Raw genomic sequence first — 26557 nt, forward strand, 5'->3', positions numbered from 1 at the left:
TCAAGCTATCAAGGAATATCACTGAGTGAAACATGGGAAGAGATACATGGTAGCACATTAAACATTACAGAATATTTCTAAAATAGTGATATAATAAATTACCACCAAAGCATCAAAATAGTAATAAGTAATAATATAATTTGGAAGTAATGAGTTTTATCACCTTTATTCTTAATATAATTGATTTAACTGGAGGTATATATAATTTAATTCTATTAAGAATTAAGCCAGAGCTTGGGGCGGAAGATGGCGGAAGAGTAAGACGTGGAGATCACCTTCCTTCCCACAGATACAGTAGAAATACATCTACACGTGGAACTGCTCCTACAGAACACCCACTGAACGCTGGCAGAAAACGCCCGACCTCCAAAAAGGCAAGAAACTCCCCCCGTACTTGGGTAGAGCAAAAGAAAAAAGAAATAACAGAGACAAAAGAATAGGGACGGCACCTGCACCAGTGGGAGGGAGCTGTGAAGGAGGAAAGGTTTCCACGCACTAGGAGCCCCTTCGCGGGCGGAGACTGCGGGTGGCGGAGGGGGGAAGCTTTGGAGCCACGGAGGAGAGCGCAGCCCCAGGGGTGCGGAGGGCAAAGCGGAGAGGTTCCCGCACAGAGGCTCGGCGCCGAGCAGCACTCACCAGCCCGAGAGGCTTGTCTGCTCCCCCGCCGGGGCGGGCGGGGCTGGGAGCTGAGGCTGGGCTTCAGTCGGATCGCAGGGAGAGGACTGGGGCTGGCAGCGTGAACACAGCCTGAAGGGGTTAGTGCACCACAGGTAGCCAGAAGTGAGTCCGGGAAAAAGTCTGCAGCTGCCGAAGAGGCAAGAGACTTTTTCTTGCCTCTTTGTTTCGCGGCGGGCAAGGAGAGGGGATTCAGAGCGCCGTCTAAACGAACTCCAGAGAAGGGCGCAAGCCGCGGCTATCAGCGCGGATCCCACAGCAACAGGGGCGCAGAGGGAAAAACGGAGAGACTCCCGCACAGAGGCTCGGCGCCGAGCAGCGCTCACCAGCCCGAGAGGCTTGTCTGCTCCCCCGCCGGGGCGGGCGGGGCTGGGAGCTGAGGCTCAGGCTGCGGTCGGAGCGCAGGGAGAGGACTGGGGCTGGCGGCGTGAACACAGCCTGAAGGGGTTGGCGCACCACAGCTAGCCGGGAGGGAGACCGAGAAAAGGTCTGCAGCTGCCGAAGAGGCAAGAGACTTTTTCTTGCCTCTTAGTTTCGCTGCGCGCAAGGAGAGGGGATTCAGAGCGCCGCCTAAACGAACTCCAGAGAAGGGCGCGAGCCGCGGCGATCAGCGCGGACCCCAGAGACGGGCGTGAGACGCTGGGGCTGCTGCTGCCGCCTCCAAAAAGCCTGTGTGTGAGCACAGGTCACTCTCCACACCGCCCCTCCCGGTAGCCTGTGCAGCCCGCCACTGCCAGGGTCCCGGGATCCGGGGACAACATCCCCGGGAGAACGCACTGCGCGCCTCGGGCCGGTGCAACGTCACGCCGGCCTCTGACGCTGCAGGCTCGCCCCGCCTCCTCTGTACCCCTCCCTCCCCGCGGCCTGGGTGAGCCAGAGCCCCCGAAGCAGCTGCTCCTTTAACCCCGTCCTGTCTGGGCGGGGAACAGACGCCCTCAGGCGACCTACATGCAGAGGAGGGTCCAAATCCAAAGCTGAACCCAGGGAGCTGTGCGAACAGGGAAGAGAAGGGGAAATCTCTCCCAGCAGCCTCAGAAGCAGCGGATTAAAGCTCCACAAACAACTTGATGTGCCCGCATCTGCTGAATACCTGAATAGACAACGAATCAGCCCAAATTCAGGAGGGGGACTCTGGGAGCAGGAGATATTAATTTTTCCCCTTTTCCTTTTTTTTTGTGAGTGTATATGTATATGCTTCTGGGTGAGATTTTGTCTGTATAGCTTTGCTTTACAATAGCTTTATTTTACTTCACTATATTATAGCCTCTTTCTTTCTTTCTTTCTATTTTTTCTCCCTTTTACTCTGAGCTGTGTGGACGAAAGGCTCTTGGTGCTCCAGCCAGGCATCAGGGCCGTGCCTCTGAGGTGGGAGAGCCAACTACAGAACACTGGTCCACAAGAGACCTCCCAGCTCCACGTAATACCAAACGGCAAAAATCTCCCAGAGATCTCCATCTCAACATCAAGACCCAGCTTCACCCAACGACCAGCAAGCTACAGTGCTGGACACCCTATGCCAAACAACTAGCTAGACAGGAACACAACCCCATCCATTAGCAGAGAGGCTGCCTAAAATCATAATAAGGCCACAGACACACCAAAAAACACCACCAGACGTGGACGTGCCCACCAGAAAGACAAGATCTAGCCTCATCCACCAGAACTCAGGCACTAGTTCCCTCCACCAGGAAGCCTACACAACCCACTGAACCAACCTTAGCCACTGGGGACAGATACCAAAAACAACGGGAACTACGAACCTGCAGCCTGTGAAAAGGAGACCCCAAACACAGTAAGATAGGCAAAATGAGACGACAGAAAAACACACAGCAGATGAAGGAGCAGGCTCAAAACACACTGGACTTAACAAATGAAGAGGAAATAGGTAGTCTACCTGAAAAAGAATTCAGAATAATGATAGTAAGGATGATCCAAAATCTTGGAAATAGAATAGACAAAATGCAAGAAACATTTAACAAGGATGTAGAAGAACTAAAGAGGAACCAAGCAATGATGAAGAACACAATAAATGAAATTAAAAATACTCTAGATGGGATCAATAGTAGAATAACTGAGGCAGAAGAAAGGATAAGTGACCTGGAAGATAAAATGGTGGAAATAACTACTACAGAGCAGGATAAAGAAAAAAGAATGAAAAGAACTGAGGACAGTCTCAGGGACCTCTGGGACAACATTAAACGCTCCAACATTCGAATTATAGGGGTCCCAGAAGAAGAAGAGAAAAAGAAAGGGACTGAGAAAATTTTTGAAGAGATTATAGTTGAAAACTTCCCTAATATGGGAAAGGAAATAGTTAATCAAGTCCTGGAAGCACAGAGAGTCCCATACAGGATAAACCCAAGGAGGAACACGCCAAGACACATATTAATCAAACTGTCAAAAATTAAATATAAGGAAAACATATTAAAGGCAGCAAGGGAAAAAAAACAAATAACACACAAGGGAATCCCCATAAGGTTAACATCTGATCTATCAGCAGAAACTCTGCAAGCCAGAAGGGAGTGGCAGGATATACTTAAAGTTATGAAGGAGAAAAACCTACAACCAAGATTACTCTACCCAGCAAGGATCTCATTCAGATTTGATGGAGAAATTAAAACCTTTACAGACAAGCAAAAGCTGAGAGTTCAGCACCACCAAACCAGCTTTACAACAAATGCTAAAGGAACTTCTCTAGGCAAGAAACACAAGAGAAGGAAAACACCTACAATAACAAACCCAATACATTTAAGAAAATGGGAATAGGAACATACATATCGATAATTACCTTGAATGTAAATGGATTAAATGCTCCCACCAAAAGACACAGGCTGGCTGAATGGATACAAAAACAAGACCCATATATATGCTGTCTACAAGAGACCCACTTCAGACCTAGAGACACATACAGATTGAAAGTGAGGGGATGGAAAAAGATATTCCATGCAAATGGAAATCAAAAGAAAGCTGGAGTAGCAATTCTCATATCAGACAAAATAGACTTTAAAATAAAGACTATTACAAGAGACAAAGAAGGACACTATATAATGATCAAGGGATCGATCCAAGAGGAAGGTATAACAATTGTAAATATTTATGCACCCAACATAGGAGCACCTCAATACATAAGGCAAATACTAACAGCCATAAAAGGGGAAATTGACAGCAACACAATCATAGTAGGGGACTTTAACACCCCACTTTCACCAATGGACAGGTCATCCAAAATGAAAATAAATAAGGAAACACAAGCTTTAAATGATACATTAAACAATATGGACTTAATTGATATTTATAGGACATTCCACCCAAAAACAACAGAATACACATTTTTCTCAAGTGCTCATGGAACATTCTCCAGGATAGATCATATCTTGGGTCACAAATCAAGCCTTGGTAAATTTAAGAAAATTGAAATCGTATCAAGTATCTTTTCCGACCACAACGCTATGAGACTAGATATCAATTACAGGAAAAGATCTGTAAAAAATACAAACACATGGAGGCTACACAATACATTACTTAATAACGAAGTGATTACTGAAGAAATCAAAGGGGAAATCAAAAAATACCTAGAAACAAATGACAACGGAGACACAACGACCCAAAACCTATGGGACGCAGCAAAAGCAGTGCTAAGAGGGAAGTTTATAGCAATACAAGCCTACCTCAAGAAACAGGAAACATCTCGAATAAACAACCTAACCTTGCACCTAAAGCAATTAGAGAAAGAAGAACAAAAAAACCCCAAAGCCAGCAGAAGGAAAGAAATTATAAAGATCAGGTCAGAAATAAATGAAAAAGAAATGAAGGAAACAATAGCAAAAATCAATGAAACTAAAAGCTGGTTCTTTGAGAAGATAAACAAAATTGATAAACCATTAGCCAGACTCATCAAGAAAAAAAGGGAGAAGACCCAGATCAATAGAATTAGAAATGAAAAAGGAGAAGTAACCACTGACACTGCAGAAATACAAAAGATCATGAGAGATTACTACAAGCAACTCTATGCCAATAAAATGGACAACCTGGAAGAAATGGACAGATTCTTAGAAATGCACAAACTGCCAAGACTGAACCAGGAAGAAATAGAAAATATAAACAGACCAATCACAAGCACTGAAATTGAAACTGTGATTAAAAACCTTCCAACAAACAAAAGCCCAGGACCAGATGGCTTCACAGGTGAATTCTATCAAACATTTAGAGAAGAGCTAACACCTATCCTTCTCAAACTCTTCCAAAATATTGCAGAGGGAGGAACACTCCCAAACTCATTCTACAAGGCCACCATCACCCTGATACCAAAACCAGACAAAGATGTCACAAAGAAAGAAAACTACAGGCCAATATCACTGATGAACATAGATGCAAAAATCCTCAACAAAATACTAGCAAACAGAATCCAACAGCACATTAAAAGGATCATACACCATGATCAAGTGGGGTTTATCCCAGGAATGCAAGGATTCTTCAATATACGCAAATCAATCAATGTGATACACCATATTAACAAATTGAAGGAGAAAAACCATATGATCATCTCAATAGATGCAGAGAAAGCTTTCGACAAAATTCAACACCCATTTATGATAAAAGCCCTGCAGAAAGTAGGCATAGAGGGAACTTTCCTCAACATAATAAAGGCCATATATGACAAACCCACAGCCAACATTGTCCTCAATGGTGAAAAACTGAAACCATTTCCACTAAGATCAGGAACAAGACAAGGTTGCCCACTCTCACCACTATTATTCAACATAGTTCTGGAAGTCCTAGCCACAGCAATCAGAGAAGACAAAGAAATAAAAGGAATCCAAATCGGAAAAGAAGAAGTAAAGCTGTCACTATTTGCAGATGACATGATACTATACATAGAGAATCCTAAAGATGCTACCAGAAAACTCCTAGAGCTAATCAATGAATTTGGTAAAGTAGCAGGATACAAAATTAATGCACAGAAATCTCTTGCATTTCTATACACTAATGACGAAAAATCTGAAAGTGAAATTAAGAAAACACTCCCATTTACCATTGCAACAAAAAGAATAAAATATCTAGGAATAAACCTACCTAAGGAGACAAAAGACCTGTATGCAGAAAATTATAAGACACTGATGAAAGAAATTAAAGATGATACAAATAGATGGAGAGATATACCATGTTCCTGGATTGGAAGAATCAACATTGTGAAAATGACTCTACTTCCCAAAGCAATCTACAGATTCAATGCAATCCCTATCAAACTACCACTGGCATTTTTCACAGAACTAGAACAAAAAATTTCACAATTTGTATGGAAACACAAAAGACCCCGAATAGCCAAAGCCATCTTGAGAACGAAAAATGGAGCTGGGGGAATCAGGCTCCCTGACTTCAGACTATATTACAAAGCTTCAGTAATCAAGACAGTTTGGTACTGGCACAAAAACAGAAATATAGATCAATGGAACAGGATAGAAAGCCCAGAGATAAACCCACACACATATGGTCAACTTATCTTTGATAAAGGAGGCAAGCATATACAGTGGAGAAAAGACAGCCTCTTCAATAAGTGGTGCTGGGAAAATTGGACAGGAACATGTAAAAGTATGAAATTAGAACACTCCCTGACACCATGCTCAAAAATAAACTCAAAATGGATTAAAGACCTAAGTGTAAGGGCAGACACTATCAAACTCTTAGAGGAAAACATAGGCAGAACACTGTATGACATACATCACAGCAAGATTCTTTTTGACCCAGCTCCCAGAGAAATGGAAATAAGAACACAAATAAACAAATGGGACCTAATGAAACTTAAAAGCTTTTGCACAGCAAAGGAAACCATAAACAAGACCAAAAGACAACCCTCAGAATGGGAGAAAATATTTGCAAATGAAGCAACTGACAAAGGATTAATCTCCAAGATTTACAAGCAGCTCATGCAGCTCAATAACAAAAAAACGAACAACCCAATCCAAAAGTGGGCAGAAGATCTAAATAGACATTTCTCCAAAGAAGATATACAGATGGCCTACAGACACATGAAAGAATGCTCAACATCATTAATCATTAGAGAAATGCAAATCAAAACTACAATGAGATATCATCTCACACCGATCAGAATGGCCATCATCAAAAAATCTAGAAACAATAAGTGCTGGAGAGGGTGTGGAGGAAAGGGAACACTCTTGCACTGTTGGTGGGAATGTAAATTGATACAGCCACTATGGAGAACAGTATGGAGGTTCCTTAAAAAACTACAAATAGAACTACCATATGACCCAGCAATCCCACTACTGGGCATATACCCTGAGAAAACCATAGGTCAAAAAGAGTCATGTACCAAAATGTTCATTGCAGCTCTATTTACAATAGCCAGGACATGGAAGCAACCTAAATGTCCATCGGCAGATGAATGGATGAAGAAGATGTGGCACATATATACAATGGAATATTACTCAGCCATGAAAAGAAATGAAATGGAGGTATTCGTAATGAGGTGGATGGAGTTAGAGTCTGTCATACAGAGTGAAGTAAGTCAGAAAGAGAAAAACAAATACAGTATGCTAACACATATATACGGAATCTAAGGGAAAAACAAAACAAAACAAAACAAGGCCATGAAGAACCTAGTGGCAAGACGGGAATAAAGACACAGACCTACTAGAGAATGGACTTGAGGATATGGGGAGGGGGTGGGGTGAGATGTGACAGGGTAAGAGAGTGTCATGGACATATATACACTACCAAATGTAAAATAGATAACTAGTGGGAAGCAGCCGCACAGCACAGGGAGATCAGCTCGGTGCTTTGTGACCACCTAGAGGGGTGGGATGGGGAGGGTGGGAGGGAGGGAGATGCAAGAGGGGAGAGAAATGGGAACATATTGTATATGTATAACTGATTCACTTTGTTATAAAGCAGAAGCTAACACACTATTGTAAGGCAATTAAACTTCAATAAAGATGTTAAAAAAAAAAAAAAAAAGAATTAAGCCAGCTCACAAACTTCCCGATATTTTGAAAACTGGCCCTCACAAGCTCTAGTATACCACTGCCCGTGGCTCACACAGGGCCAGGAATAGTTTGTATACCTACCAGCCAGAGTAGAAAACCTCATAATTCATAAGACATCAAGTACAGTGCTCAGGAGGGCATCGCCTCAGTACTGGGACAAAATGAGCTCTAGACTAAAGACTACTCTAGTCACACCTAACAAAGATTAAAAGCAAGCCCCAAAAGAATAAATCCATTTGCAAGGAACTTAACTATATCCCAGAACAAAGCTCAAAAATATTTATAGGAATACAAAAACGTCCAGCACCAAACAACGTAAAATTGACAATGCCTGGCATCCAATAAAAAATTACCAGACATGCTAAGAAACAGGAAGATACTACATATAATGAGAAAATCAATCAATAAAAAAGGACACATACATGAAAGATTTACTAGGCAGGAACATTAAATCAGTTATTATAACTGTAGTTAATACATTCAGAAAGATAAATGGAAAGATTAAACATGTTAGGTACAGATATGAAAGATATTTTTAAAAACTGATTCTTCTAGTAATGAAAAATGCTGGTTGGGATAAACAGCAGATTAGATACTGCAAACAAAATGTCAATGAACATGAAAGCATAGCAACAGAAACTACAAAATAAAACACAGAGACAAACAAGACTGAATAAAAAAAGCATAAATGAGCTGTGAGACAACGTCAAGTGGCCTAATAGATGGGTAACTGGAGTGCACAAAAGAAGCAGAAAAAAATGTCTGAAAGAGTAATGGCCCCAAATTTTTCAAATTTGATGGAAATTATAAACACACAGATCACAGAGACTAAACCCCAAGCACAAGAAACATGAAGAAAACCACAGCACATCACAAGGAAATTGCTTTAAACAAGTTTAAAAAAAAAAAAAAAGAATATCTTAAAAGCAGACAGAGAAGTATGACACATTATATACACGGGAAGAATAAGATTGAAAGCAGACTATTCACTGGAAACAACACAAGACAAGACAGTGAAGTTTATCTTCATACTGAAAGAAACTATCAACTGATAATTCGATAATTTTTGAAAGATATGTTCTCTAAGGTGAAATAAAGATGATTTCAAATGGTTAATGTTGGAAGATGCCATCACCAACAGAAATAAACTATAGGAAATGTTAGGGGACTTCCCTGGCGGTCCAGTGGTTAAGACTCTGTGCTTCCACTGCAGGGGACGTGGGTTCGATTCCTGGTTAGGGAACTAAGATCCTGCATGCTGCGTGGCGCAGCCCCCACCCCCACCAAAAAAATGTTAAAAGAAGTTCTTCAGGCAGAAGAAAAAAGATACTGGTTGGAACTCTGGATCTAACCAAATGAATGAAAAGCACCAGAAATGGAAAATGAGGGTAAATCTAAAAGAGTTTTCCCCTTAGTTGTTATATCTCTTTAAAAGATAACTGGGACTTCCCAGGTGGCGCAGTGGTTAAGAATCCCCTGCCAATGCAGGGGACACGGGTTTGAGCCCTGGGCTGGGAAGATCCCACATGCCTCGGAGCAACTAAGCCCGTGCACCACAACTACTGAAGCCCACGTGCCTAGAGCCTGTGCTCTGCAACGAGAAGCCACCGCAACTAGAGAAAGCCCACACGCAGCAACAAAGACTCAATGCAGCCAAAAATGAATAAATAAATAAATATATTTTTTTAAAAAAAAGATAATTGACTATTTAAAACAAAATAATACCAATATACTGTGAAGTTTATAACATGCACAGAAGTAAAAGGTAATAATAGCACAACAACCAGGAAGGTAATAATAGCACAACAACCAGGAAGGTAATAATAGCACAACAACCAGGAAGGTAATAATAGCACAACAACCAGGAAGGTAATAATAGCACAACAACAACCTTACAACAATACAATGTTGTAAGGTTCTTATACTACATGTGAAGTGGTATAATATAATTTCAAGATACTCTGTGATAAGTTAAAGATGTAGACTATGAACCCTAAAAGCAATCACTTGCAAAAAAAAAAAGATGATAGTTAATAAGCCAACAAAAGAAATAAAACATAAAAAAGAAAAAATACTAAATCCAAAAGAAGGCAGAATAGAGGGAAAAGAGAACAAAGACAATATAGGAAAAAATTTTAAACAATAGCAAGGTAGTAGGTTTAAACTTAACTACAGCTAATGTAAATGGTCTAAAATCACTTTTAAAATAGTTATTTGGAAAAAGTTGCTTGGAAAGAATAACAATCAATAAATTTTTAAAGATTCAAGTAATATAAATTAACCATGATGGAATTAAATTAGAAATCAATACTAAAAGTATATCTCAAAATCCCAAAATATCTCAAAATAAATAGCATGTTTCTAAATACCCCATGAGTCAAAGAAGAAAGAGAAATGAAGGGAGAAATTAGAAAATAGTGTAACTAAATGAAAATAAAAACACAACATATTAGCATCTGTGGGATGCAACAAAAGCAGCACTTAAAGGAAAATTTATAACAGAAAGCATTAGAAAAGAAATAAGAACTCAACATAACATCGACTTCCACCTTAAGAAACTAGGGAAAACAGAATAATATAACCTATATAAAAAAGAAAGGGAATAATAAAGAACACAAATCAATGAAAACTGAAAACAGAAAAACAAAAATCGGGCTTCCCTGGTGGCGCAGTGGTTGAGAATCTGCCTGCCAATGCAGGGAACACGGGTTCAAGCCCTGGTCTGGGAAGATCCCACATACCACAGAGCAACTAGGCCCGTGTGCCACAACTACCGAGCCTGCGCGTCTGAAGCCTGTGCTCTGCAACAAGAGAGGCCGCGATAGTGAGAGGCCCGCGCACCGCGATGAAGAGTGGCCCCCGCTTGCCGCAACTAGAGAAAGCCCTCGCACAGAAACGAAGACCCAACACAGCCAAAAATAAAAATAAATTAAAAAAAAAAAAAGTTGTAGAACCATTAAAATCCCTTATAAAAAAAAAGAAAAACAAAAATCAATAAAACTGATAAATCTCTTGCCAGACTGATCAGGAAAAAAATATATAAATTATTAATATTAAGAAACAAAGAGGGACTTCCCTGGTGGTCCAGTGGTTAAGAATCTGCCTTCCAATGCAGGGGACGTGGGTTCGACCCTTGGTCGGGGAACTAAGATCCCACGTGCCGCGGGTCAACTGAGCCCGCGAGCCTCAACTAGAGAGCCTGTGTGCCACAACTACAGAGCTGGCGTGTTCTGGAGCCTGCGTGCCACAACTAGAGAGAAGCCCACATGCCCCAACAAAAGATCCCACATGCCGCAACTAAGACCCGACACAACCAAATAAATAGATAAATAAAAAAAAAAAAGAAGTGGTATAACCGTAGATTCTGTATTTAAAAGATAATTATTCCAACAAAGGAACCAAGATAAATCAATGGGGGAAAAATAATCTTCCCCAAAAATGGTGCTAACAAAAATGGAATATCCACATGCAAAAGAAAGCTGGACACCTATTTTTGCATTACATTCAAAAATTAACTAAAAATGAATCAAAGACCCATGTGTAGGAGCTAAAATTATAATATTCTTAGAAGAAAAATAAATATAAATCCTTGTTACCTTGGATTAGACAATGGTTTCTTACACATGACCCTAAAAGCACAAGCAACCAAGGACAAATACTACATGATTCCACTTATATGAGGTAACTAAAGTAGTCAAATTCATAGAGATAGAAAACACACTGGTGGTTTCCAGAGACTAGGGAAAGAGGGTAATGGAAAGTTATTGTTTAATGGATAGAGTTACAGTTTTACAAAATCAAATTAGTTCTAGAGGTGGATGATAGTGATGACTGCCCAACAATGTGAATGTACTTAATGCCATTAAAACTGTACACTTTAGGGACTTCCCTGGTGGCATGGTGGTTAAGAATCTGCCTGCCAATGCAGGGGACACGGGTTCGAGCCCTGGTCCGGGAAGATCCCACTATGCCGTGGAGCAACTAAGCCCGTGCGCCACAACTACTGAAGCCTACACGCCTAGAGCCTGTGCTACGCTAAGGGAAGCCACTGCAGTGAGAAGCCCGCACACCGCAAGGAAGAGTAGCCCCCGCTCGCCGCAACTACAGAAAGCCCGCGCACAGCAACGAAGACCCAATGCAGCCAAAAAAAATTAATTAATTAATTAATTTAAAAAAAATTTAGCCATAAAGAAGCTATGTGTTCTCAGGGAATCCTGTGCATAGCTCTTATCATACCACTGAGCACATGTGGTATTTTCTGAACCCTTTTTTAAAGCAAGAACTCTTAAATTGTATGCTAAAGAAACAGAAGAAAGTAAAGCTGCTCTAGTTAAAAACAAGGGTAAAGTCATTGCGTGACAGTAAGCTTGCCCACCCTCCCTCAAACTATTCACCTAGGAGTATGAAAATTACTACTTACTATACTCTTCTATTCACTTGTATTTCATTCACCAAAACTAGTTTATAGCAAGGCCTCCCGTATCATTTCCCTGATGCTTAGAAAACATTAATTAAACATTATTACTGAGACATTATTCAAACTAAAAGTAAATATGGAGGATAAATCAGTAAGGGGGAAAATGTTTAAGAAAAGGGAAACAGTATCAATGGAGGTACTGAAACAGAAAAAGCCTTGGCATATCAGCGGAACTGAAATGAGGCCAATGAGGCTGGACCTTAAGTGGGCAAGGGAGGAAGCATCATGAAATAAGCTTTAAAGCAGACAGGTGCCAGACCATGAAGGGCTTTGTAGGCTATGATAGGAATTTGATCTTTGGGGTTTTTTTAATTTACTTTTTAATTTTGTTATGTATTTTTAATCTGAAGTATTTACTCCATAGAAGAGTTTTAAAGAAGAGAATGACGCAATCTAATACACAGTTTTAAAAGATTATTCTGGCTGCTGTGTGAATGTGAACTCAAGAGCATAATGGGAAGGGAACAAGAGTACCCTAATAAATTTGAACAAAGGGAATAAAAGAATAAACGTTTAAGCAGGAAAGTGACTACATCCAATATTGTCACTTGTTTTCATTCATTCAACAAATACTAACTGGGACCAACTGTGGTCCCGGCACTGTTCTGGACACTGGGAAGAGGAAAGTTTCTGCTTTCACAGAGCTTACATTTTGTATAAACAATTCAACAGATAAATTATGTCAGATAAATACTACAAAAAATAAAGCAAGATAAGACAATGAAAATGATGGGAGTGGTCAGGGGGGAATTCTCCAATGACCTAACATTTGTTTAATTAATTTTTTTATTGGAGTATAGTTGATTTACAATGTTGTGTTAGTTTCTGCTGTACAGCAAAGTGAATCAGTTATAATATACATATATATACCCTTTTTTAGATTCTATTCCCATATTGGTCATCACAGAGTATTGAGTAGAGTTCCCTGTCCTACACAGTAGGTTCTTATTAGTTATCTATTTTATATATAGTAGTGTGTATATGTCAATACCAATCTCCCAATTTATCCCTCCCCCACCTTTCCCCCTTGGTAACCATAAGTTTGTTTTCTACATCTGAGACTCTATTTCTGTTTTGTAAACAGGTTCATTTGTACCATTTTTTTAGATTCCACATATAAGCGTTATCATATGACATTTGTCATTCTCTGTCTGACTTACTTCACTCAGTATGACAATCTCTAAGAATGACCTAACATTTGAATAGCGATCATGTAGGACCTGGTAGGCAATGGTAAGGACTTTGGATTTTATTCAGAGTGAGATGAAATCCACTGGAGAATTTTAATCAAGGGAGTACCATGATCTGACATTTATTTAAAAGGATCATTCCAACAGCTCTGTGCAGAACAGACTGTAGACAGCAAGAGCAGAAACATGAAGGACAGTTCCAGAGGATGTTACTGCTATGGGAGAAATACCAGTGCATTATCAGAGGAAGTGGCAAGACAGTAGCCACTTCAACCTAGATTTTGAAAGCAGGCCAAACCGAATTCACTATCATTAATACTCTGGATGTGAGCTTTAAAAGAAAGTCAAAGATTCTAAGAATTACTCCTCCTCTGCTCAGGAGTACTCTGCAAGGTTCTGTCCTACTCCCTCTTTTGTTACTGCCTTCTTTCATCCTTGCACAATAACTTCAATGCTGTGGGCTCCTCAATCTATACATCAGCTTCTACATTTCCCTTCAGAGCTTCAGTTCTATATCCAACTGCCTGCTGGACTCCATAAAAACCTCAAATTCTACTTGTTCAGAAGTGAATTCACCTCTTCCCTTCAGCCCCAATACCAATACCTGGTTCCTCCATCAGAATTACTTACCTAAATGAATGATACTACAAAATACCCTACTGCCAAAACTAAAATCCTAGGAGTAACCTTTTTAATTCCCTTTTCCTCTATCATCCAACCCACCCACCCATACCCATATCCAATCATTCATCATATTTTTTTTGTACATTATGCGCACTTTAATGATGTCACAGCACAAGGGTAAGGAAGATCATTTTAATCTGCTTTCTCTGACTTATGGTATATTAGTGAATGCTCTAATGTTAGTTAGGAAAAATTAAGGGAGTCAAATCTTCAGCAAACAAAACAATAAAGTTATAGGAGAAGGATTAATGTTTGGGAAATGGTGTTATTACGACCTACAAATACACAAGTTATCTTTTATAAACACCTATATCTAACTCCACAAAGAACATATATTCCAAGTTGTTGATAAAAATTCACATTTTCCCAATGATTTACAACCTCAACTGCACAGATGAATTATCAGTAGAAAATCTTTTGATCCCAAATACATAAACCTTTTCATAAAAACTCTTAAAAATGCTTTTTAAACAAATATATACCACCAAGTGAGAGAGTTCATTTGAATGCTGCCCATTTTACAGTGATGGAATGAAATGTGAAAGGCCATCATAATGCCTAAGGATAATTTAAAGGTCTCTATTAGTATTCCAAGTTCAAAAACTGGACTGCATCAGAAAAAAAATTAAAAGAACAAAGAAGAAAACCTCAATAGAGTTCTCCAAATTTCCCTTGAAAACAATATCTATTTCAATTTTCCCAGACGCAGCATCAAAAGACTTCAACCAGAAATATTTAAAGCTAGGTACTTTTTCATTTTGGGGTCTTCTGACCTTCTTCCCTTGGCTAGAAAGTCAATTACAATTTTGCACTTCAACTTGAAGTAAGCTCCTTACATACAGAGGATAAAATCAGAGTATTTTTCCCTTACCAGAGGCAAAGTCTAAAGTCATTTTGTAATAGCTAAGTCAGCCAGACTCAAGGAGTCTAGTGGCTTATAAACAAACTATTAACTGTTCTTAACTACATATCAACAAAGCTTGTTTATTTCTGTAGCAGAAGTTCTAGTCTACCAAGCAAATTAAAGAAACCTAGGAAGACTGGAATAAAAGATATTTGAAAACACTGGAAAACTCAAAATCAGTCTTTGAAAAAATCTGTAAACATGAATCAAAGGTGATTCATCTATACGGTGTAAAGGTACCTACAGCATATATTTGAAAGGAATCTTAATATACTGGGTGTTGGGGTGGGAGGAGAGTTTTAGGTTCCAATCCAAACTAAACTACTTACTAGTTATGTGACCTTGAGCAATTAACTGACACTCATTCCTCACCTGTGAAATGGGGAAAAAGCATTCCTACCACACAGAATTATCCTGAGAATTAAATGAAATAATTTATATAAAGTACTCCCAGTACATATTACATAATCAATAGATACACATAATAATGATTGTTAACATGTATTATGTCCAATGCTAGGCACTATACTTTATATTCATCATCTCATTTAAAACTCTCAAAAACCTGGGGGGAGGGGGGGTCCTATTATTATTCCCATTTTACACATGAGAAAACTAAGGCTTGAAAAGTTAAATATTTTCTTCAACATTACACAGATAATTAAGTGGCAGAAAAGAGTCTTAACCACTTTGATACTGTGCTTTACAATAACAACTTCCTCATTATACCTTCACAACAATCTCAAAAGTATACAGGATAGGCATGATATTCATTTCCTGTAGCATATGGCAACAAACTCAAGAAATGCCTATGATCACACAACTAATAAAGCCAGAATTTGAGCCTAGGTCTTACTGCTCAAACCAGAGTTCAATCTATGAGACTATGTGGCTCTCTACATTATGGTAATAATTCTATAAACACTGTGAATGAAGAACTCCTTCCAGAAGAAAACAAGAGAGGTTATATTTAATAAACAGATGATACATGACCTATGTTAATACTTCCTCCCAATGGCTGTCAACAGTCAAATTTACCAGAAGTTAAAATATAGATTTACTGGGCTTCCCTGGTGGCGCAGTGGTTGAGAACCTGCCTGCCAATGCAGGGGACACGGGTTCGAGCCCTGGTCTGGGAAGATCCCACATGCCGCGGAGCAACGAGGGCGTGAGCCGCAATTACTGAGCCTGCGCGTCTGGAGCCTGTGCTCCGCAACAAGAGAGGCCGCGATAGTGAGAGGCCCGCGCACCGCGATGAAGAGTGGCCCCCGCTTGCGGCAACTAGAGAAAGCCCTCGCACAGAAACGAAGACCCAACACAGCCATAAATAAATAAATAAAATTTTAAAAAATATATAGATTTACTTAAGAATATCAATAACAACATTACCCTACTTACATGAAGTCTGTGAGAATATCCCAGTGCTAATCAAACGCAGAAGATATTTTGACAGGTCCATTACTGTTTTCTGCATATGCTTCTTGTTTAATGAATGACATCATTTAACAGAGAACTAGAAGAGAGTTTTATACTTCTTTGTAAGTCATTCAGTCTCTCCTGCAAACTCATTCCCTCTCTCTGTTCATGAAGAGGAAAAAGATTTCCATCTTTGGAAAGGTGTGAAGACTGAAGACAAGACAGCGCCTAAGGCTTGATACGAAAAGTGCCCTTCATTGTATTTATCTCCTATTTGTCTCCTAGAATAGAAAACTTAAGAGAAGCAAGCCAATTAAATAGTTAATATTGACACAACATGATCAAACAAATGATCTGTAAGATCAAAATTAAAATTGCTTCTTCTATAATTACCTATACTTTGACTGGATTTTAGTCATGACAGTATTTTTAAATATTTAAAAGAAACAGCTACTTATTTTATAACCAAAAGGGGTATGAGCAAATATGGTCATCTGATTCATGACAAAGGTAAAACTATAGTACAGTGGGGAAAGAAAGGTTTTCTTTAATAGATTACAGAGGGTCAACTAGATATCCATATGGAATAAAATGTGATTTGACTACTACCTCATGACATACACAAAAATCAATTCAGACAGACTACGGATCTAAATGGGAAAGGTAAAAAACTTTTTTGAACTTTTTAGAAAAATTTAAAAACTTCTTAGCACGAGAACAGCTTCATCATCTTGGAACAGGCAAAGATTTTCTTGAACAGGTCACAGAAAGCAGCATTTGAAAAAATGCACTGGGAATTTCCTGACGGTCCAGTGGTTAGGACTGCTTCCATTGCAGGGGGCACTGGGTCGATCCCTGGTTGGGGAACTAAGATCCCCATCGTGTTGCGGCCAAAACAAAAAACAAAAAAAGAAAAGAAAGAAAAGAAAAAAGAAAAAAAATGGATCAACTGGATTATGTTACAATTTTAGAACTTCTGTTCAGCAAAAGATACCATTAAGAGAATGAAAAGGCAATCCAGAGTGGGAAGAGATATTTGCAATGTATATTTCAATCAAAAAAGGACTCATGTTCCAATATATTTTAAAAATTCCTATAAACCAATAAGAACAAGATACACACCTAATATTTTTTAAACAGGCAAAGATTTGACCACACAAAAAATGAAAGCCAATTAGCCAATAAACATGAAATGATGCTCTACTTCATTATTCATCAAGCAAACAAAAATCAAAACCATCTGACTATGATTTTTTAAAAAGGCAAAACAAAAATTGACAAGAGGGAATTCCCTGGCGGTTCAGTGGTTCAGACTCTGGCGCTTTCATTGCCAAGGGCCCGGGTTCAATACCTGGTCGGGAAACTAAGATCCCACAAGCCTACACCACGGCCAAAAAAAAAAAAAAAAAAAAAAAGTTGACCAAGAATGTGGAGCAACCAGAACTCTGATACGCTACTGGCAAGAGTGTAAACTGATATAACCACTCTGGAAAACTGTCAATATCTACAGTTCAATAAATATACACCATCTGACCCAATCATTTCAATCCTAGGTATATAGCCAATAGAAATGCATACATATGGGGGAAAAAAGGGAAATGCATGCATATGTTCATCTAAAGACATGTATAAGAACGTTCATAGCAGCACTATTTGTAACTACCTAAATGCCCATCAACAATAGATATATAACTTGTTGATTATTCACACAATGAAATAGTATACAACAATGAAAATAAGCTAAAAGTTCATGCAACAATAAAAAGCTCATAAGCATAATGTTTAGCCAAATAAGACAGACACAAAGGAGTACATACTGTATGTTTCCATTTATATAAAGTTCAAGAACAGGTAAAACTAATGTGTGTTGATACAGTTGATTTAAACATGGCTGACCCCATCTACATGTATATATGTATATGTACACATACACACACACACACAGAGCATATGATGCAAGCAGCACCAATCACAGTTCCTCCATGAGATCTGTTTATATGGCTAATGAAATAGCCTAACAGATAGGATTTTTCTCTAGAGTAGCAAAAAATAAGGTTGAAACTCCCCGTGGCCAAGCAAAAGAAGGAAAAAGAGCCCTAAAGGGCCATCATTTAAACAGTTTGATTTAGTTCTGCCTGAAGCGAGATAAACAATCTGAACTTTTCAACTTCATAAGTCAAAAATATTCCCTTAGTTGACTGATGACTTTCAAAAAATGAAATGCGAATGCATCTATACATCATTCTGAGGTCCAAACTAGCTTGGTTGTTCATGGAACAGACTAGTTTGGAAATGATTCTTGGACTAGCAAGACTGATTCATTTCAAGATACATTAACTGAGCATGTTATGTTACTATGCACTTACCATCATTAAGATAAAATCTCAGCTCTGTACAATGGTTCACCTTCAGTAAACATTTGCAACGTAAGTATTAATAATTCAGCAAGGCCTATGTGAAATATCTGATGTAAAGATCCCTCTATTAACTTCAATTTGTATAAATGTCTTCCTTTCAGTAATATTCCTCACTAAAACTATCTTTCAGAGCTGCCTAGCTGTACATAACATTTTGAAAATGGTTACAAATAATTACGATTGTAAGTGCTTTTTTAAAATATTAAAAACAAGTCTTACACATATTGTAAATCCACTATACTTCAGTTTTTAAAAGTCTTATATTTATAATGATTTTAAATTCAAATTCTGCAGTGCTCTAGAGTGGTTATGAATTTATCAATTAGTTAAATTTAGAGAAAAGGCTAAATTTCCATTAATTTTATTCAGTGATTTTTATCTTTAAGGATGTTACGTAATGTCAGTTTCTTTAAAAGCCAGTCACAGGTAACAAATGATTACTTAACCCTTTCTAAAAGACATGTTCCATCTGTCCTAAGAATTCTCAATGGTTTTGGTCAACACAACAATCAAGGACCAACAATGAAGACTAGGAAAAGTCTTCTAACACAACATTTTTAATCAACTATATGCCAATATAAAATTAAATTTTTTTTAAAAGACTAGGAAAAATCTTAAAAGCAAATAAAAAAATCAACAGGAGACAAACTAAGGTAAAGAGTCATATTGAATTAGGACATTTTACCATTCTTCTCTCAGGACAGAGTCCTCCCAGAAATATTTTTTGATATCATCATCAAGGGCTGAATATCAAAATGCAAAACCCTTGAAATCTTATCAGATCTCTAGTAATTCCTCTAAGTTCTTGAATTTTTTCTGTCAATTATCTCAGAGAAGACAAAAAAATTTCACCAGTATACTAATCCACCTCTAAGTGGATGCTTCACCACCTCTAAGAATCTATAGAGGTTAAGGAGTTCCCAAGCTAGTTTTGATATTTCAAAAACCTAAAATTGCCATAACAAGTCTCATATAGTTGATTCTCATTATTCACAGTAGTTATGTTCCATAAAGTTGCCACAAAACACTGAATTAGCCAATACTGAACCCTTTCTCCTAAGGGAAATGCAGAGTTAAGTTCCTGTAAGCCTCTGGTCACATTTTCATCATCTGATCAATACATAACCTTGTTTTATGTATGTTTCTGTTTAAATACACCTTATTTAATATATATTGTTGATTCATTAACATTGAACTTACAGCCAACAGCACTGTAACTAGTACTAAAATGAAACTTGTCTAACACATATTTTCTATTTTCTCTGTAAGATACATCACAACCTTATTGCACTTAGGAACACTAGACAGCACTTCAGCACGACACTTGGAGGTCACTTTAAACAGCAAAATCTCACCCCAAAAAACACAAAAATGTGAAAGACATGGCACTAAACAGACCATGAAAAGAACACTGTTTACAGTATGCGAGCTGAAAGAAGGCAGGTCATGACCTTGTTCAACCTCAGTTACGACCATGTGCCTTTAGGCAACTCAAATTTTTCACCACTCTGCACGTCTGTGAATGACCATGAAAGCTCCAGGAGTATTGATTTTGGTGTTACAAATAAATTTTAGCAAGTAGGTGAATTCATAAATACAAAACCTGCAAATAATGAAAATCAACCATATTTACATTCTTATCAGTCTACCTGTTTCTTGACTAGAAAGTTATATGGCCACGTTGGTTATCTCAGTGCTGATCATAAGTATTAATAATGCAATTTTTTTAGTAAAAACCTTTGAAAATATAGATTAGAGGGGAAATAATAAATGAGAAGTTTTATAGGGAAAGAGTTGGGAACTGTTATCCAGAAAATACACTCACCTAAAAAACACACAGAAGATAATTATATCTAAATTCTATTTTTCTGCCTAAGAAAGTTTAATGTGCTAATATAATTGACCTAAACTAGGATCATGTGTTTAGAACACATGAAACTGCAAAAACATGGTAAAGCATTCTCACAAGCATAGAGCACAGTATACAACTGCAGGCTTCTGGACTTCAATTTACTGTTACATCAGTGTGGAACACTTTTCTGGTTAATTCCCTCACTTCTTTCAGTCCTCTGCTCAGATATCACTGTATCAGGCTTCCCTGACCACCTACATATGATATTCCCTGATAGCCACTCCTTGCCTCCACACAACCACAATCTCCATCCCCTTTACCCTACTTCCAGTTTTTTTGACAGCACTTATCACCATCTGAGATATGTTTAAATCATATGAAACTTCTAGTTTAGTAGGTCAAAAATGATCAAATAACAGCCTTTTAATAACGTTCAATGGAATATTTGCTTGCTACCTCCCACAACTTAAATATAATCTCCACTAGAAGGACTTTGTCTGTTTTCTTCTCTTTTATAATCCAGAGCCTAGTCAGAGCTTGATGTCCAATACTATTTGTTAAATGAATAATTACTATACAATCATTATTAGACACATCCTTAATATAAAGTACAAATATAGCTTAACCCATTTCAACAACCACTTAATATACTAGTGTATTCCTTTCCATTCCTATTTATATGTGCATTTTTAAAGTCAAAATTCACATTCATATTCTTAATTTTACATCCTGCCTCACACACACTTAACATGTCACACGGTTAAGTCTTAAAATTGTCAATGGATATAGAAAAACCTTGTAAGTAGTCCCTAATTCAACCATATCCATTCTGTTAGGACATTTAGACTACTTCTGATATTTTATTATTGATTATAAATAACCCTTTGATGAATGTCCTTGTACATTCTGTACATTTCTGCATCCCTGACTACTTGTTTAAAACAGACTTATTGGGTCCTAGGATGTGAACTTTTTTAGGGTTGTGATGAACACCGTCAAGTTGCTTTTAAGATAAAGCTTTTATATTTTTATATTTTATACTTGTTAATATAAAGCTGCATATGTTAAAACTTCTAAATTTAAGGTGACTACAAAACAATGCATTAAAATATCCTTATTAAGCATACTTTATATAGAAAGGTGGCTTATACTACAATAATTTCCTATCACTTGATGTAGCTTTAAGTGTTTTAATGTTACTAATGAAAGACGATTTTAGATTTAGGCTAAACAATTTATTATTCCATTTAATGTTTTCTAATAAACCTAATCAACTTTTTTACATTTTAAAAAAGTTTAATCTGATATTCTGATTTAAAAAAGAAAAAACTGCATTTCAAAGAAAGTGTGTGGCAGTGAAGAAGGTCTAAGATTTTTTTTTTTCCCCCAATTCCTGCACATCTTGGAGAAAAAACAAAAACAAAAAACTGAAGATGGCGTGTCATAAATATGGCAGAAATCAATAAAGGTTAAAAGGGACACTTGCTAGAAGTTCTGTGAAGGCGTTCTGATATTCTGCTCAAGGCTACAGAATGGTTATAAATACTGATTCTAAGGTATTTCAATTTACCTAAGGAACATTTTCTTATCTGAAAAACCACTGAGTAACTTGACATTGAGGCAGCAATGTTTACCAGAGAAACACATAGGTGCCGAATGCCAAATGGCTGATTATCAGAACTTCAGACTAAACGTATCTCTCAGGAACCACTGCCAAAGGCCAGTTCACTCCATTGTTTCAAGGTCACGGCCCAACTGCCCACTGTTAAGAAACCCCAGTGTAAAAGATTATTTACCAAGGAACACAGGACATCAGGGGGGTAAAAAAAAGATGTCAAGTGTCATCAAGCTTCCCTACTAAAAGACAGAGTTTTACGCTGTTCTCCTTTATCACGTCTAATTTCTGGTTTTAATATCAAAGGCTTATCTCTAAAGTCTTTTTATCTTTTTTTTTCTTGTCCTGCCTATTTCCCTATTACCTGTTGGTTTCAAGTGAGAGAAATCCAAACTCAAACGGGTATAAGCAAACAAAGAAAATTACTGACTTAGTAACTGAATGACCTAGGGGTAGATTTAGCTGAGGTACAGGGATTCGATGTCATTAAAATCCAGTTTTTATTCCACTTTTAGTTCCATTTTTGGATATTTAACATTCAAACATATTTATTATCTACTTTGTTTTAGATGTTGTGGAAGCAGTGGAAATAAGACAGGTAAGGAAGGTCCCTACTTTTATTGAGTTTACACTCCAGTAACAGTAAAGTCTTGAGATTCACTCTGATTGGACTAACTTCAGTCATGTGCTCATCTCTCATGAACCAATCACTTGGCCAGTGGTGAGCTGATCCGGCTTTAGCCTGGATAATATACTCCACCCCTAGGACTAGGGATGGGCCTACACTGGATCACATTAATGTCCTTTATCTTTTTATACCTCTCTTTCTACAATAATACCCCTTTTCCCAATCAGTATGTTCATCAAAATCTTATAGAACACACCTAAATTGGATATTCCAAATTAAACCCTGCTTTATAACTAAACCACTTCTGATGATTTTATTTTTCACTAAAAAAAGTTTTATCTTTATCCAGAAGAAATAAATTAATGTAATTTTTGTTCATTTCTCCAGAAATGTCAGCATAAACTTCACCATACAGAGCTATGAAATTTTCTATAAATCGATGGAAAAGTTAGCGCAGACTCACATTTTAAACTAATCATACAAATATAAAAGATAATCTTTTCCCTAGAAGTGAAAGGATAAAACTTTTATGATTCTATGATTTCATAACAAAAGTAGTAAAAACATTTAGGTTTAAAATCTTTCGGGGGCTTCCCTGGTGGCACAGTGGTTGAGAATCTGCCTGCCAATGCAGGGGACACGGGTTCGAACCCTGGTCCGGGAAGATCCCACATGCCGTGGAGCAACTGGGCCCGTGAGCCACAGCTACTGAGCCTGCGCGTCTGGAGCCTGTGCTCCGCAACGAGAGGCCGTGACAGTGAGAGGCCCGCGCACCGCGATGAAGAGTGGCCCCCGCTCGCCGCAACTGGAGAAAGCCCTCGCACAGAAACGAAGACCCAACACAGCCAAAAATAAATAAATAAATAAATTTATTAAAAAAAAAAAAAAATCTTTCGAAAATTAACATTATGTGATATCATTTACATAAAGTTCAAATCAGAGAAACTAATCTATACTATCAGAAGTCAAGATAAAAGTTACCCTTGGCATGGGGAAGTAGAAAGTGATTGAAAGGAGGTACTGCTGGGACTTCCCTGGTGGTCCAGTGTGTAAGACTCCGTGCTCCCAGTGCAGGGGCCTGGGTTCAATCCCTGGTCAGGGAACTAGATCCCATATGCTGCAACTAAGACCTGGTGCAGCCATGTATATATATATATTTTTTTTTTCTTTTTTTCTTTTTTTCTTTTTGGAAGGGAGGGAGGGAGGAAGAAAAGAAAGAAAGGAGGTACTGCTAATGTTCTGCCTCTTGATCTAGTTGCTGGTTCAGTTTCTGGAAATTCACTGACCTTTATACTTAATGATGATGTGTTTTTCATATTTATGTTATACCGCAACAAAAAGGTTTTGAAAAAGTTTATTACATTTGAAATTAACACTCCTATATACAAGAAGCTAGAAGAATAAACTTACAGTAGAGATATATCAATAGGGACCAATAATAATGAAGAGGCACATTTCATTTTCTAGCAGGTAAAGGTATGCCTCTTAAGTAACAGGCCACAATTACTTCTATCCCATTATTTTAGAGCCCAACTATCCTTCTTCTTACCTTCCCTTTATACTATCATTGTGACCAAATCCAAGTTTCCAATCATTCTGGGCTAATCTCCGTTTCTTCCAATTTATATCTAGCAATAGCTGTTCCAACAGGGACCACACATTTATAAACACACAATATAAACAAAACATATATTTTTCATTTATAAAAACTTTTCTGGGATAATTCAGGAACTCAAATTCCATATGTACTCTAAGTGCATTTGCCACCCTAATTTGTCATCAATAAACTGAGCATTAATTGTTTTAACTCTAAAAAAAAAAAAAAAATCGCTGGATCCCCTCATAAAAATCACTCAGAAAAGCATGCAGTTAACAATGGCACACATACAAAAAGCAAACTTCCAATGCAATGATTGAAAACACCCTCAGATGCCCTGAAGACACACCCTAACAGCTTTTTTGACACTTAGAGGAAAATGAATATGGACTTTATATTTAGATATTTGGTAACAAACTACAATTCTCTGAGGAGAGATTTTCTCTTGTATAAAAGAAGAAAGCATACCAATCTTAATATTGATAATTATCATATGAATAAAATGAGATCATTGTAGAATGTTGTCAGTTTCCTTTATCCAATTCAGGGGAGTTTCTAAACTCACAAGATATCCCCTTCTCCATTTTTGAGCAGTTCAAAGCGGTAACAGGGTATTTTTAAACATGATGCAAAAAAAAACCTTTTAATTACCTTTATTGGAGAAGACAGTTACAAATATGTCAGGGTGGAAAAATGCAATACACACTGCAGTGACTGGAATTGAAGGTATCAGTGCATATAGCCTGAATCTAAACAAAAGGAAACATCAGAAGCGCAAATTGAGGTACATTCAACAAAATAACGGGCCTAAACTCTTCAAAAATGCCAAGGTCAAGAAACTTGAGGAACTGTTCCAGATTAAAGGAGACTAGAAAGACAGGATAATTAAATACAACGCATGATCCTTGATTTTAAAGCGATGAAAGTAATTATTAGGATAACTGACAAAATTTGATTACGGACTATGAATTAGATATTATATTAATGTTAAATTTCCTGATTTTGATCATTGCAACTGTGATTTTTTAAAAGAATATCCCAGTTAAGGAAAAAAGTCTGGCAGTATACCTGGATCTAGTTCCATTCTATGAAACTTCATTACAGCCCTTCATTACCTGAAAATAGCTGCCGCCTCCCGTTCTCCACCCATTCCAACCAAGTCATCCCTTCTCCACAGTAAGCACTCCAAACTCCTTCAAAGGTTCTCAGACACTTCATCATCATCTGGTTACCCTCCTCTTGACACATTCAATTTTTCATTTACTGTTCTTAAAATGCAGCTTCTAGAAGCAAGGCCAACATTGTAAACACGTTCTAACCAACATGGAATACATATTACGGTATATCCCTTATTATGGACATAATCCCATTAATACAACCTGGTACCTCATTTGTTTTGTTTTGTTCTTTTTTAAACAACTCACACTGTTGGATCTCTGAGATTATGCAAAACCAAACTCCTAAAATTGTCTATCAGATCCAGCTAGTTCTTCCCCCAGTTGCAAAGATTTCTCTTCTCAGTGACCACACCATTTAAATCCCCCTGAAGCTTTTAATCAAATCACTTCTCTCCTTCCTTTGAAACTCCCATCTTTGACCTGCATTTCCTTCTAGATTTCCTCTTACCTCTGAGATAAATTTTCTAAGGCTTTTCCCCTCCATTTTCTCATGCAATGTGACTCTTCTCTGCTCCCTACAAAATGTACATGTCCCACCCTTTCTAACCCTCTCTCCGTAGGTGAAGTCAAACTCTTTCAGATAAATTTAATCTATAAACAGTTTTATATTTCTAGCACCAACCAACACCCAAAACTTCAGACTGGCATATTCTGAGCTCTCAATCTAGATATCCCAATAGTTGTATTCAACAAGTACAAATCCCTAGTCATTTTCTTTCTACCTCCAAAAAACTATCTCCTCCCTATGTCAACAATCTAAAGGACATATATCTAATCACCCAAACTAAAAAACTTTGAGACATCTTAACTCTTTCCTTTTCCCATCAGTATACAATCAATAAACCCTACTTCTTCTACTTCTGAAATGTCCTGAAAAAAACTTTCTACTCTTTCTGTCCTATTGTTATTGCTCCAGGTCAGGC

The 26557-nt window shown here is 37.9% G+C and overlaps 1 protein-coding gene across 5 annotated transcripts in view; it reads right to left on the reverse strand.

The window, feature by feature from the left end:
* ZZZ3 (zinc finger ZZ-type containing 3) overlaps positions 1-26557 on the reverse strand; it is a 117409-nt gene that overhangs the window by 74986 nt on the left and 15866 nt on the right. For 2 of the 5 annotated variants that reach the window (XM_057543920.1, XM_057543907.1), the window contains exons 2-4: positions 25572-25739; positions 25108-25205; positions 16330-16641 (exon numbers count right to left, since the gene is read on the reverse strand). The exons of 1 other annotated variant lie outside the window; for it this stretch is intronic. The gene's annotated coding sequence lies outside the window, so the exon portion shown is untranslated. The remainder of the gene's footprint in view (positions 1-16329; positions 16642-25107; positions 25206-25571; positions 25740-26557) is intronic. 2 more of the 5 variants (XM_057543912.1, XM_057543916.1) reach the window with 2 other exon arrangements.

This window comes from Balaenoptera acutorostrata, chromosome 1 (genome assembly GCF_949987535.1).
Source record: "Balaenoptera acutorostrata chromosome 1, mBalAcu1.1, whole genome shotgun sequence".
NCBI lineage: Eukaryota > Metazoa > Chordata > Mammalia > Artiodactyla > Balaenopteridae > Balaenoptera > Balaenoptera acutorostrata.